This window comes from Castor canadensis, chromosome 4 (assembly GCF_047511655.1).
Source record: "Castor canadensis chromosome 4, mCasCan1.hap1v2, whole genome shotgun sequence".
Taxonomy (NCBI): Eukaryota; Metazoa; Chordata; class Mammalia; order Rodentia; family Castoridae; genus Castor; species Castor canadensis.
The window spans coordinates 88,572,656-88,585,005 of NC_133389.1; the positions used below are offsets into that span (position 1 = coordinate 88,572,656).

A 12,350-nucleotide genomic window follows, 5' to 3' on the forward strand; every position below is an offset into this window, starting at 1 on the left:
AGCAATACTGATTTAGACTAGCACAGTAGGTTAATTCTTCAGTTGCTCCTATGTTAAAACCTGAGGAAAAATCTTTGGATACAAAGTGCACTGACAGTTTCATACTAATCTATATTTTTTGAATTTGAAGCAGCACACTATATAAATGTCATTATTTGCCTAATTTTCAAATAATATAAATCTTCCACAAACCAAGAAGTTCTTAAAGTGGGATTGGATTTTGAGTTAACAACAGAAAAGGCACAGTAATGGAATAACTAGTGAAATCCAAATAAAATCAGTTAATATTACCAACAATGTTTTCTTAGTTTTGACAAATGTAACTTAATCCCATAAGATGTCAATGACAGTGGAAACTGAGTAAGAAAGTATATGAAGCAATCTATACTGTCTTTGCAACTGTTGTCTAAATCTAAAATTACTCCCAAATGAAAAAAAATGTCTTAGTCTATTTTGTGTTACTAAAACAGAATACCTGATGCTGGTTAACATATAAAGAAAAGAAGTTCATTCAGCTCATGATTCTGGTGACTGGAAAGTTCAAATAGAATGGCACTGGAATCTGGGAAGAGTTGTGTCACAACATGGCAAAAAAACAGAAGAGAAATGAGACCGGTACAAACAGATCAAGCTCATGGGGCGAAGTCACTTTACAATAATAGCAGTGGCCAGTCCAGTCCCATTAGAACAAGAACTCAAGCATTAATTCCTGTTAAGGCCCAGCATCCTTTAAAGGCATCTCTTCCCCACACCATTGCATTGGGAACCAAATTTCAATATGCATTTTGGTGAGTACGAATCGTATTCAAACCACAGTAATTTATTTTTTCACAAAAACATATTTAAATGCTCGCTCTAGGAAATGCTGTGCAATTTTATAGGTTTATGGGTTCTGAGAATGCTATTCCTTTCATTATATTAGTTCCTCTGGAGGAATAAACTATATAGAATTAAGCAAGTTTTGAATTATGTGAGATGTATAGGAACTTTTCCCATGAATATAATTCACTGCTATATGAATTATATATTCATATCCATTTTGAAAACTGAAATAGGAGTAACTAAAGTTCTAAGCCTTAATCAAACTCAAAGAAATCACTCTTCCCATTAAAAACCCAAAAGAAAACCCAACTCTCTGCCTTCTAGCTCCTGACAGTGGAATGATGGCAGTAAAACCTTACTGCCCCACGGTGATCATTGGATAAAGATGTGATTAGAGATCTCGCTTTAAGTGTGGAACCTGCAGTCAAGATCCCCAGGTAGAGATTCTGTCCATCTCCACAAAGCAGAAGCCTAAATATGTGAATCCAAATCTTGCAGGCATACCCGTAAATCTTTATTAGAAATTTGTCTTTTGCCTAGGCAGTTGCTAGGGGGCTTCAGACAAGCTTCTGTATTCTCCCTTCCCATAACAGGAAGTGTCTTAGGAGTGGGGGAAGAGGGCTAGTTTTTCATCATGCACCTCTGCAGATTTCTTTGCAGATAAAATTTATCTTTTTATAGGTTACACAACTGTAAAAGAAATTTCAGTAATTTAAATTTGAGTGTTTCAATTTTTATGCTTCCTACTGTTTTTTTCTTCACTTAAAGTATGTATCTTGAACTACTATAATATACTCTCTTGTGCCTCATTTCTTATAATAGCCTCTGTTTGCTACTAAGTGGCTTTTGGATTAAAAGTGTAGCTATATTTCACACTAATTTGAATTAGCAAATTTAAACAGTGAGAGATTAAGTATTATTAAAATCTTCCTTTATATACACAAGTTGAAATAGCGTAAACTCCCCCCACCAAAATTTGTTTCTTCTGTTTTAAACAAAAAGTTTGATGTCAGAAAGGCACTTCCAGGGCCTACGTTTATGTACATAGAAACTGTTATTTCTTACATTACAGTTATTCTTAAGGGAGAAATCTGTCTGTAATGATGCATGTTTGGGTTTTGTGAGGTTTTCAGAAGCTCTACCCAGAGTGGTTCTCAAGAAGTTTGAATGATCCAACTCCCCCATGGGAAATCTGTTTTATTTTTGCTACTGATGCAACTAAAAAAGGTGCACGTTACTGATTCCTGTGCCAGGAACCATATTAAGGAGCTACATATTAAATTATGTGTGCTATACCTATGAGGCAGGTATTATTAATATTACTTCTGTTTTATAAGTAAAAATCTTATGCTTAGCAAATTTAAGAACTTGTATCTAAGGGATTATCTTTGGATTTAGAGCTGAAAAAAGATTTGTTTCTCAATAAATTCTAAAATTGCTGTTAACCAATTCTGAATAAAGTATTTGCCCTGCTAACGTCAGTGACTTTAGTTCCATAGGAAGAAGGCAAGTCTTTGCCTCTAGGATCCTGATCTTCCACTATTAAGTTTGACCTGCTTCTTGGTTCCTGGGTCACTCACCTGTCCTCCACGAGGTAGTTATGGAGCAGGCAGTAAACCTCTCACCTCTGCCCTTACTTGGAATTGGAACTGGAGCTCTTTTGCCTTTTTCCTTTGCTTGTTTCCTTTGGTGTTGGAGCTTGCCCACATCAATTGAAATTATTCTATATTTTCCTAAGGGATGCTATGGACCATTTTTTTTAAACAACAGTATCTCCAAGTAGTATTTACCTCTTCTTAGGAGTGGTTGATAGTATTCATTTTTTTTTTAAATTCTCTTTACAAATTTGCATGTCATGCTTGCTCAGGGGTCATGCTTGCTCAGGGGCCATGCTAATCTTCTCTGTATCATTCCCATTTTAGTCTATGTGCTGTCAGAGTGAGCATGACATCATTAACTGTAAAATGAAAATGGGTAGTTGTGTGTATGTGTGTGGGGGGGTGTTATTAGGTATTTATTTGTTTGTTTGCAAACCTTTCTCCTATTTGGGGTTTTAAAGCATAGTAAATCTAATCACAGGGGAAGTTTGGTTCCAGCTCATGAGAAGCATTCCATATTCTATGATGCAGTTTCTCTCCCTAACTTCTTTAATTCAAGGAGGCAGAGTAGCCCCAGAGCAGACAAGAGCCTAAATATTTTTAGTGTCTTCCAATCTTTGGGAGCAATTAAGCACCTGGAATGGAGGAAGACAGGTCCAGCAGGAATTGGGACTTTCATATTTCACTCCATTTACATTTTCTATCTATAAAGGCATAACCATGATCATAAATTCCTATTAACCAAAAACCTAAATCCCTGTTACATTATAGACAGTCTTTCAAGATCTTCCTTATTACTTTTCGTTAATAATTCATTTTCTGTCACCTCTGCTAAAAGCGAAGTTCTGAAAGGCACTTTCATAGAAGACTGTCAGACATACAGTAAACATTCAACTCATTTTCAGTGAATGAATTATGAGTGAATAATTGAGGCCTTGCTAAAGTAGTTTCTAGATGAATTTAAGGAAAGAAGTGGAGAGCAGTGGGTAGAAGGTGCTCTGGAGGAGGAGTCTGGAGAGCCTGACTCTGTGTTCAGCTTTGCCCTCAATAGGTGACATGTGCAACCTTGGGCGAGTCCCTAAATACCTCTAAAACTCTTTTGCTCTCTGAATTCTATGTTCTAATTAAAGTCCTATCCAAGGACTTGATGACACATGCTTTGTCCTCATTTCTGACTGGTTCTTATTCAAGGTTCTTATAGATTCAGTTGATGCAGTTCTAAGACGTGTGCATTTAAATGGTCTAAACCTGATGCCATAGGTTATAGTTAGCATATTTCTTCAATAAAATGCTAAGGCTTGTGATAGATACTGCTGACTTGGTAACTATTTCAATTTTGGTTTATGTTCTATCAAATGTCACTTGTTAATTAAAATGATAACACTTTCTTTTTGTCCTAAATATTCTTCCTGTGGGCCTTTTATAGTTATGTATGTACCTATGTATCTACTTTAAACAATTTCACATTGTTCATTGACTAATTGAAGGGCTGTTTTTCTTTGGGGAGGGTTATTGTTATTGGGAGGTTGTGCCCAGAGGAGAGGAGTGACAAGATTCACCCAGTGGGTCAAAGAAGTCAACTCTGTGATTCAGCCCGTGTATCTGGAATCCAAATTACATGTGAGCAGGAACCAGAGGCAAGACAATGTCCCCAATTGGGAATCAGCATTTTTTTATGTTCATTATCACCAGAAATTGCTAAAGACAAGAACCAGTAGAATCCTGCTCTGACAGAGGCCCAAGAGTGTTTGCTCTGAACTTGGAAGGTGAGTTCACTGGGACTCTTGATATTTGGAACTCTAATTTCATGTTTATCCAACAAGGGCATTCTTAGGGAAAGCTAAACACTTCTAGGCAAAGAAAAAGCAGTCTGTGCTAGTTCATTTTATTTACTTATTTTTCAGCTTTTTTGAGAGAAACACTGTTTCAGATTAATATTTTCCAAATTTATTTGTAAGTTTATAACTGTAAAATATAAGAAATTACACTCTGTATCTCAACTCATTCCACACATGCATTCATACATGAATATGTGAGCACACACCCATATAAAACTGAAATTAACTTTCTTCAGCATAATGTCTATTCTAACTACAGTTGGGCCATCTGATATTTCTGTATTCTATTTCATTTCTTAAAGAGTCACTCGGTTTCATGACTCTAGAAATTTGAGAGAAAAACAAAACAACCACAATTATAAATGATTTCAGGATATTCAACGAGAAATTATAGCTTATGACCAATAGATACTTTAGTAACAGAAATCCAAAGATAAAAAATACTGTGCCTGTCCATAAATAGTTCTGGGACAATGGCGTATCTAAATGCAATGGAATGGAATTGAACCCCTACCTTATACTATATACAAAAATTAACTCAAAATGCTTAGAGACATCAATGTAAGAGGTAAAACTATTAAAGTCTTGGAAGAAAAGATAGACATAAATTTTTATGAGATTTGATTATGCATTAGTTACTTAGATAAGAACCTAAGCCACAAGCAACAAAAGAAAAATAGACTAATTGGACTTAATAAAAGCACAAAACTTTTGTGCTTCAAAGTACTCCATAAAGAAAGTAAAAAAACAACCTATATCAAATGAGGCATATGAATTTAGAATACATAAGGAACTCTCACAACTCAATAATGAACAACCCAGAGCCGATGGAGTGGCTCATCTGCCTACCAGTAGCACACTTTCCTAGCAAGCGTGAGGCCCTGAGTTCAAACCCCAGTACTTAAAAAAAATTTTTTTTAAGAAAAATAAACAACCCAATTAAAAAGTAGACAAAAGATCTAAACAGACATCATAAAATTCAAAGTTCTTCAGTGTTTAAGGAAAGAAGCAAGAAAGGGAGCGTGATCCTTTTCTGGGGTCTTTGGGTATTTTCAAGGTCCTTTCCAGAAGGAAGGACCTTGGGTGAATTTCCTGTTTTATATGGTGACTCATTACCACAGAATCTCCAAACTTTGGAGACTGGAGTAGGAAGGGACCTTGATCCAATTGCATCACTGAGTAAGGGAAACAAAGTCCCAAGAGGTGTAGTGAACTCCTCAAGATCACATGTCCAATTTGAAAGAAGCTAGGATTAGGAGAGTTCAAGTCTTAAATAACTTAAGAATTGTGATTATAAATTTGAGGGAAAATAGAGAATGGATAATAAAGAAGCAGGAGTTAGGAAGTTATTAAAAACATGGAGTATATATTTGCCATGAAGACCTTTGTGTTTTGTCATAAGCATGGACTTTGCAATGTTGTGAAATAGTGGAGCAGGGTGGGGATAACTGGTGTGGATGTCAGACCAGAATCACTGCAGGAGTCCTGTGGGGATGTATTTTTTGTTTTTTAATTATAATTCAAAATGCTCAGTATTCTGTTAGTGCCCTCTGCAGTTCTCTTTGGAATTGACTTAATATGGAGTGGTTTCTACTTGGTGTACCCTCCCTCTTCTTCATTTTCTCAGTAAATTTCTTCCTTCTTATGTTTCCCTAATCATACCAGAGACCTGGCATCTTTGGCTTTTATTCTGGGAGAAAGCCTATTCCACAGGAATAGGTTCCCCCCCTCAATTATATACCAATTTATATATACAAAATGCATATAGCAAAAAATGTTATATTCATTGAAGAAAATTTAGACAATATGTCATAATTTTAAAATCACCTTTAGTCACACTACCTAGATATAAATAATGGTAATATTTTGTTGTATTTCCTTTCAGTCTTTTGGAAGGATTAAAAAAATACAACATATACACACAGATACACTTAAAAATGGAAGGCTCTACACATGCATATTTGCAAATGTAAATTTTTTAAAAAATAAAACACATACACATAGGTACACTTAAAAAATAAAGGTTCTACACATATGTATTTACAAATGTAAGTTTTTGGTACCAATTTTGTAATTAAGAAGACTTCTCCTATGGGAAGCTCTTTGGCTTGAAATTGATGGTTTTCCCTCATAATCAATCACATCTATTTGTTTACCCCCTTGTTCTTCTCCTGAAAGGCTCCAATTCTACATCCCTTCTTTGGTTTAATTCCCTTACCTGAGCTGGAATACACCATTCCTATACCAATCTGTTATTGTATTCAAGAACCAAGTTGAGTATGATGTGCTCAGCATGCCTTTATGATTCTGTGAAGAATCCTTGGCTGATTTTAATTTCCTTTCTTCCCCTGTCAATAAATATTTTTTGAGTACATACTAGAGGACAGACAGCATGCTCAGCATACTGTCAGGTCTAAACTATGTATATGATTACGAAAAGATATTAAATGTCTAGGTGAAATAATTAATCATGCCCAGAACATGGATTTGTTTGACAATGTTCTGTATGTTTGTCTGCTGCAATGCTTAGAATACTACTTAGGCATCTAAATTTGCCAGTCATTGGACAACCGTGGAGGCGTTCCTCAGATTTTATAGTCGTGCTGAATTCTTCTACAAAGCTTGTGTTTTAACTGGCAAGCAGAATTCCTAATAGCACAACCTCTGGACTTGTTTTGAGCATTATCTGGAACAGGATGATCTTTTTTGTTTAAAAATTTTAGTCCTTGATAACCAGAATATATAGGGAACTCAAAAAACTAAATTCCCCCAAAATTAATGAACCAATAAAGAAATGGGCAAGTGAACTAAACAGAACTTTCTCAAAAGAAGAAATTCAAATGGCCAAAAAACACATAAAAAAATGCTCACCATGCCTAGCAATAAAGGAAATGCAAATTAAAAGCACACTAAGATTCCACATCACCCCTGTTTGAATAGCCATCGTTAGCAACACCACTAACAATAGGTGTTGGCGAGGATGTGGGGAAAAAGGAACCTTCTTACACTGCTGGTGGGAATGTAAACTAGTACAACCACTCTGGAAAAAAACTTGGAGGCTTCTTAAAAATCTAAACATTGATCTATCATATGATCCAGCAATACCACTCTTGGAGATATACCCAAAAGAATGTGACACAGGTTACTTCAGAGGCACCTGCACACCCATGTTTATTGCAGCACTATTCACAATAGCCAAGTTATGGAAACAGCCAAGATGCCCCACTACTGATGAATGAATGGGTTAAGAAAATGTGGTATTTATACACAATGGAATTTTATGCAGCCATGAAGAAGAATGAAATGTTATTATTCGCAGGTAAATGGATGGAATCGGAGAACACCATTCTGAATGAGGTTAGCCTGGCCCAAAAGACCAAAAATCGTATGTTCTCCCTCATATGCAGACATTAGATCAAGGGCAAACACAAGAAGGGAATTGGACTTTGATCACATGATAAAGTGAGAACACACAAGGCAGGTATGAGGATAGGTAAGACATCCAAAAAACTAGCTAGCATTTGTTGCCCTCAACGCAGAGAAACTAATGCAGATACTTTAAAGCGACAGAGACCAATAAGAGAAGGGGACCAGGAACTAGAGAAAAGGTTAGTTTGAAGAAAATTAACTTAGAAGGTAACACACATGCACAGGAAATCAATGCGAGTCAACTCCCTGTATAGCTATCCTTATCTCAACTAGCAAAAACCCTTGATCCTTCCTATTATTGCATATACTCTCCCTTCAATAAAATCAGAGATAAAGGCAAAATAGTTTCTGACTGGTAGTGAGGGGTTAAGGTGGGTAAGGGGAGTGGTAAGGGAGGGGGCGGGGGTAGGGGGAAGAAATGACCCAAACATTGTATGTACATATGAATAAAAAAAATTTAGTCTTTCAGTAGTAGTCTATTAAATAGTTGTACTCCAAATGTGATCGACAATCATGTTCTCAGAAGATCTTGGTCCTTGTGTTCCAAATCGAAGAATCCAAGCAGAACACAGGGATGAGTTCAGTAGAACAGCTTTATTAAGGGAAGAGGGTCTCTTGGTAGATCGTTTTTTTAATACGACCTTGAACTTGGAGGTGGGGAGACAATATATCATCACCTGGCTCCTCTCACCTGTGGGCTGGAGGAGGAGCCCTTGTGCCAAGCTAGGGAGCAGTCCCAGACTATCCCTAACCTAGCCTGCCTCACAAATAGAAATGTATAACGAGATGAACACATTAATTCCATGAAATCCTTTGGCTTCATATGAAGAAAGCCTAGGATATAAAAAAAAACTTGAGCTCTTTGATTTCTGAAATTAGTTTTGTGATTTCTTTAGAATAATATTTCATGTTTTGTGCTTTTGAGAGCTGTCTTTAGGCTGTTTGGCTTGACATTGATAGTTTTCCTTCACAAATTCAACCTCCTATTTGTTTCATTTTTCTCCTGAAAGGCTCTAATTCCACATCCCTTCTTTGGTTTAATTGCCTAACCAGAGCTGGAATACACTACTCCAACACCAATCTGTTATTGTATTCAAGGCCCAAGTTGAGTCTCATACGCTCAGCATGACTTTATGATTCCATCATGATCCTTACCCAATTTTTAATTTCCTTTCCTCTCTCATCAACAAAAATACAACTGCATACTGCATACCCGAACTTGGAAATACAGCAGTGAACAAAACAAATCCTTATTCTCAGGGAGCTTTCAGGTGTGGGGATAATGATAGTAAACAAATAAACAAATACGTAATATGTCAGGCTGTTATAAATGCCAATGAAGGAAAATAAAACAAGCAAATGGAGGCTGAGCATGAAGTGGTAAATGGGGAAGAGGAACTCTTTTATGTAGGTGGCCAGAGAAGGCCTTATTATAAGATGACATTAGAGCAGGTATCCAAAGGAAGTGTGGGACTCATGTAGGAATTTTGAGATAACGTATTCCAGCTGAAGGCATCTTTATGCCTATATTAACTACCTATTACTGCAAAACAATTTACCCTAAATTTTACTGGCTTTAAATAATAGTAAATATGTTACCTCATACAGTTGTTGTGGGCCAAGAATGTGAAAGTGACCTAACAGGCAGCTCTAGCTCTGGTCTCTTAAAGGATTGTACTCAGGATGTCAGCCAGAGCTCTCATCTCTGAAGGTTTGACAGGGGCTTAGGGAACCACTTCCAAAATGGTTTGCTCACGTGGTGTTCGGAGGCCTCAGTTCCTCCCCTGCTGGCTTCTTCCATAGGCTTACCATGTATCCATATAACATGAAAACTGGTTGGCTTCCCCAAAGCAGATAACCCAATAAGGAACAAGGAAGAGGCCTCATATATGCCTTTGATGACCTAGCCTTCAAAGTCACACACCATCATCTCTGCAATAGTCAGTTGTTTTACAAGTCAACCCTTTTCAGTGTAGAATGGGATCATACAAGGGCATGAATACTATGAAGTGATTATCACTGGAGAATCCTTTTAGAGGCTGGCCACCACAAGTTTCTAAGAAGATGGGAATTTGACAAGTTCAAGAAGCATGAAGGAGCCCAACGTAATTTAGTGGAATAAGTGAGGAGGTGCATGAGAAGACATAGGGTCTGAAGGGCAATAGGAAAGCAAGTCAGGCTAGACTTTCTAAGCCAAAGTAGGAACATTGTTAGGCCAAATTAGGGATTGTATACCGAGTGAGAAAGGTAGCTATTGGAAGGTGGCAGAATAATTTATTGAATTACTGAATTCGGTTTGTTCTTAGAATATTTTCCCTTCCTCCCTCATTCTCAGCTAGCTTTGCCAGATTCTGTCTCAGGCCTTATAACATGGCTGAAATTAGGAACAGCTTGAGGCCAAGGGATCCACTGAGATTGGTTAAAGACTATCTTTCCCCTCAACCGGCACCATTTTCTTTTCCAGAAAGACAGCTTTCATTTTTCTAGGTGCTGGGATATTGAAGATTGACATTGCTCAGCTTCCTCACTCAGGGGCAGCCCTCTTCTGAACATGAGAAGTCCAAAGATGAGGGGAATGAAAATCCAGCATCCTTTCCTCAATTGGGGACAACTCTAAAGGGTCCAGAGTTTCTTATAGGGATCAACTGAGTCTTTTTAAATGTTTCTATGGTTTGTTGGTTTATAATGTGTTATTCCTTCATTTGTCACATTAAAGGAATTTTCTTTGTCAGTGCTGAAGTTTGAACTCAGGGCCTCATGCTGCTACGAAGGCGCTCTGCCACTTGAGCCACACCCCCAGGGTTCATTTATCACTTTCACACACTATTGAATTTTTGTTATAGTATATGAAGAGTGAGTTCTTTTCATCTCTTCATTCTTTTGATTGGGGAATTATATTAAATTCAACTGTCTGTAAAGACTATTAGCTATTCACATTTTAATGTGAATGAATCCTTCCAGTTTTATCACTTTTGACAGATAGTTGAGAGTACTTTGGAAAAATTTCTGTATCTTTACAGAAATTCTGTAAATAAAATCTTGGTTTTATTAAATGGAAGAAGAAAACGTATATTGAGTAGGTGACCAACAGTCACCTCCATGTCCCTATAATTCAAAACATTTTTTTCTATTTTAAAAAATGATAACATCTGTTTATCTAAAGAAAAATAAGGGTGGAAAAATACTAGAAACTGAAAAATGTTTTTAAATTTTTTTTGGGGGGGTGCTGGGTATTGAACCCAGAGATTCATCCATGCTAAGCATGTCCAAACATTTTTTTTAGCTGTATTAGGATTTGAACTCAGGGCTTAATACTTGCTATGCAGGTATTGCTCTACTACTTTTCCATACCTCTGGCTCTATTTACTCTGGTCATTTTACAGTGAGTTTCTGGCTTTTTGCCCAGGCCAGCCTGGACTATGATTCTTCTATTTTATGCTTCCTGTTGTAACTGGCTGACAAGGCATGTACCATCACACCCAACTTTTTCTGTTGAGGTCTTATGTATTTTTCCCCAACCCCCAAGGTTGGCCTGGAACCTTGATCCTCCCAATCTCAGACTCCCACATAGTTGGAATGACAGGCGCAAACCACTGCACTCAGCTATTGGTTGAGATGGGACTCATAAACTTTTTGCCCAGGCTGGCCTCGAACCATGATCCTCCTGATCTCAGTCTCCCAATTAGCTAGGATTATAGGCGCCTGCTTCCAAAACATTATTTATGTATGAGGAATACTACTTCTAATGATATTTTATAGAGAGCTAAAAGGTTTTCACAGTTATTTCAGAGAATATTATATAAGTTGGTGGTTCTAACAATCCTGTGTAGTGGATGGGACAGAGATTGTAATCTTTATTATACTAAGGATGAAGCTAAGGTATAGAAAGAATAAGTATCTTCGCAAGGTCACGTGACTATGAGTTCTAATTCAGTCTCTCATTTTCCTACTTCAGTGTAATATAGAATCATTGTAGGAAGGAGAATCTTCTGTACAGGGCCTTGTTGGTGCTGGGTTGGGGAAGAGAGTTGATACATTCAAACATGGTACCAATGTCAAGGCCATTTGCCTTCTCCCCAGACTGTTCTTTCTCTGAATCACTGCATGTTTCTCAAATAGGGCTGGAATCCCTTCATCCACTGTTTGGGATCCCCAGTCACTGTAATGTAACATTACATGTTGGCACCAAATGCTATTGTACAGGTATGGTATGGTTTCAAGTTCCTCCATGAGATACAATACCAACTTGGTAGTTATGGATATTTGGTCATATAATTCGTAATGTAAATGTTAGTGGCCTGGCCTCCATATTTTTATGCATAAGTAGAACAACAAGAATCAGATTATGTAGAGTTACAGACTATTCAATGTTTGCAGTGAATGTAAGAGTAAGTGGAGACACACCAGAGAAACTGAAAATACTATGTACACTTTGACCACTCTGATGTCATGCAACGCTTGTTTTCATTTAGTAACTCATCTGAGTTGTGCTTGGATTTCAGATTTTGCAAGTGGTGGGTCTACCAGAAAGGAAAATTCTAGTCATGCTATTGTGCCTTAAGGAAAAATGTGGTTACTAAAGCATGTTAATTTTTAACTGAAAAATAGTTGACTGTATTCCTGGAAGGAGTGACCAATGAAAGTCTTTTAACCTTTTTAAACC

At 37.1% G+C, this 12,350-nt stretch overlaps 1 non-coding gene across 1 annotated transcript; it reads right to left on the bottom strand.

Moving 5' to 3' along the window:
- Nucleotides 1-2,661: 2,661 nt before the first annotated feature.
- On the bottom strand, nt 2,662-2,768 carry LOC141422845 (U6 spliceosomal RNA). Its single transcript, XR_012447563.1, has one exon. It is a non-coding gene; the product is annotated as a U6 spliceosomal RNA (small nuclear RNA).
- Nucleotides 2,769-12,350: the final 9,582 nt, after the last annotated feature.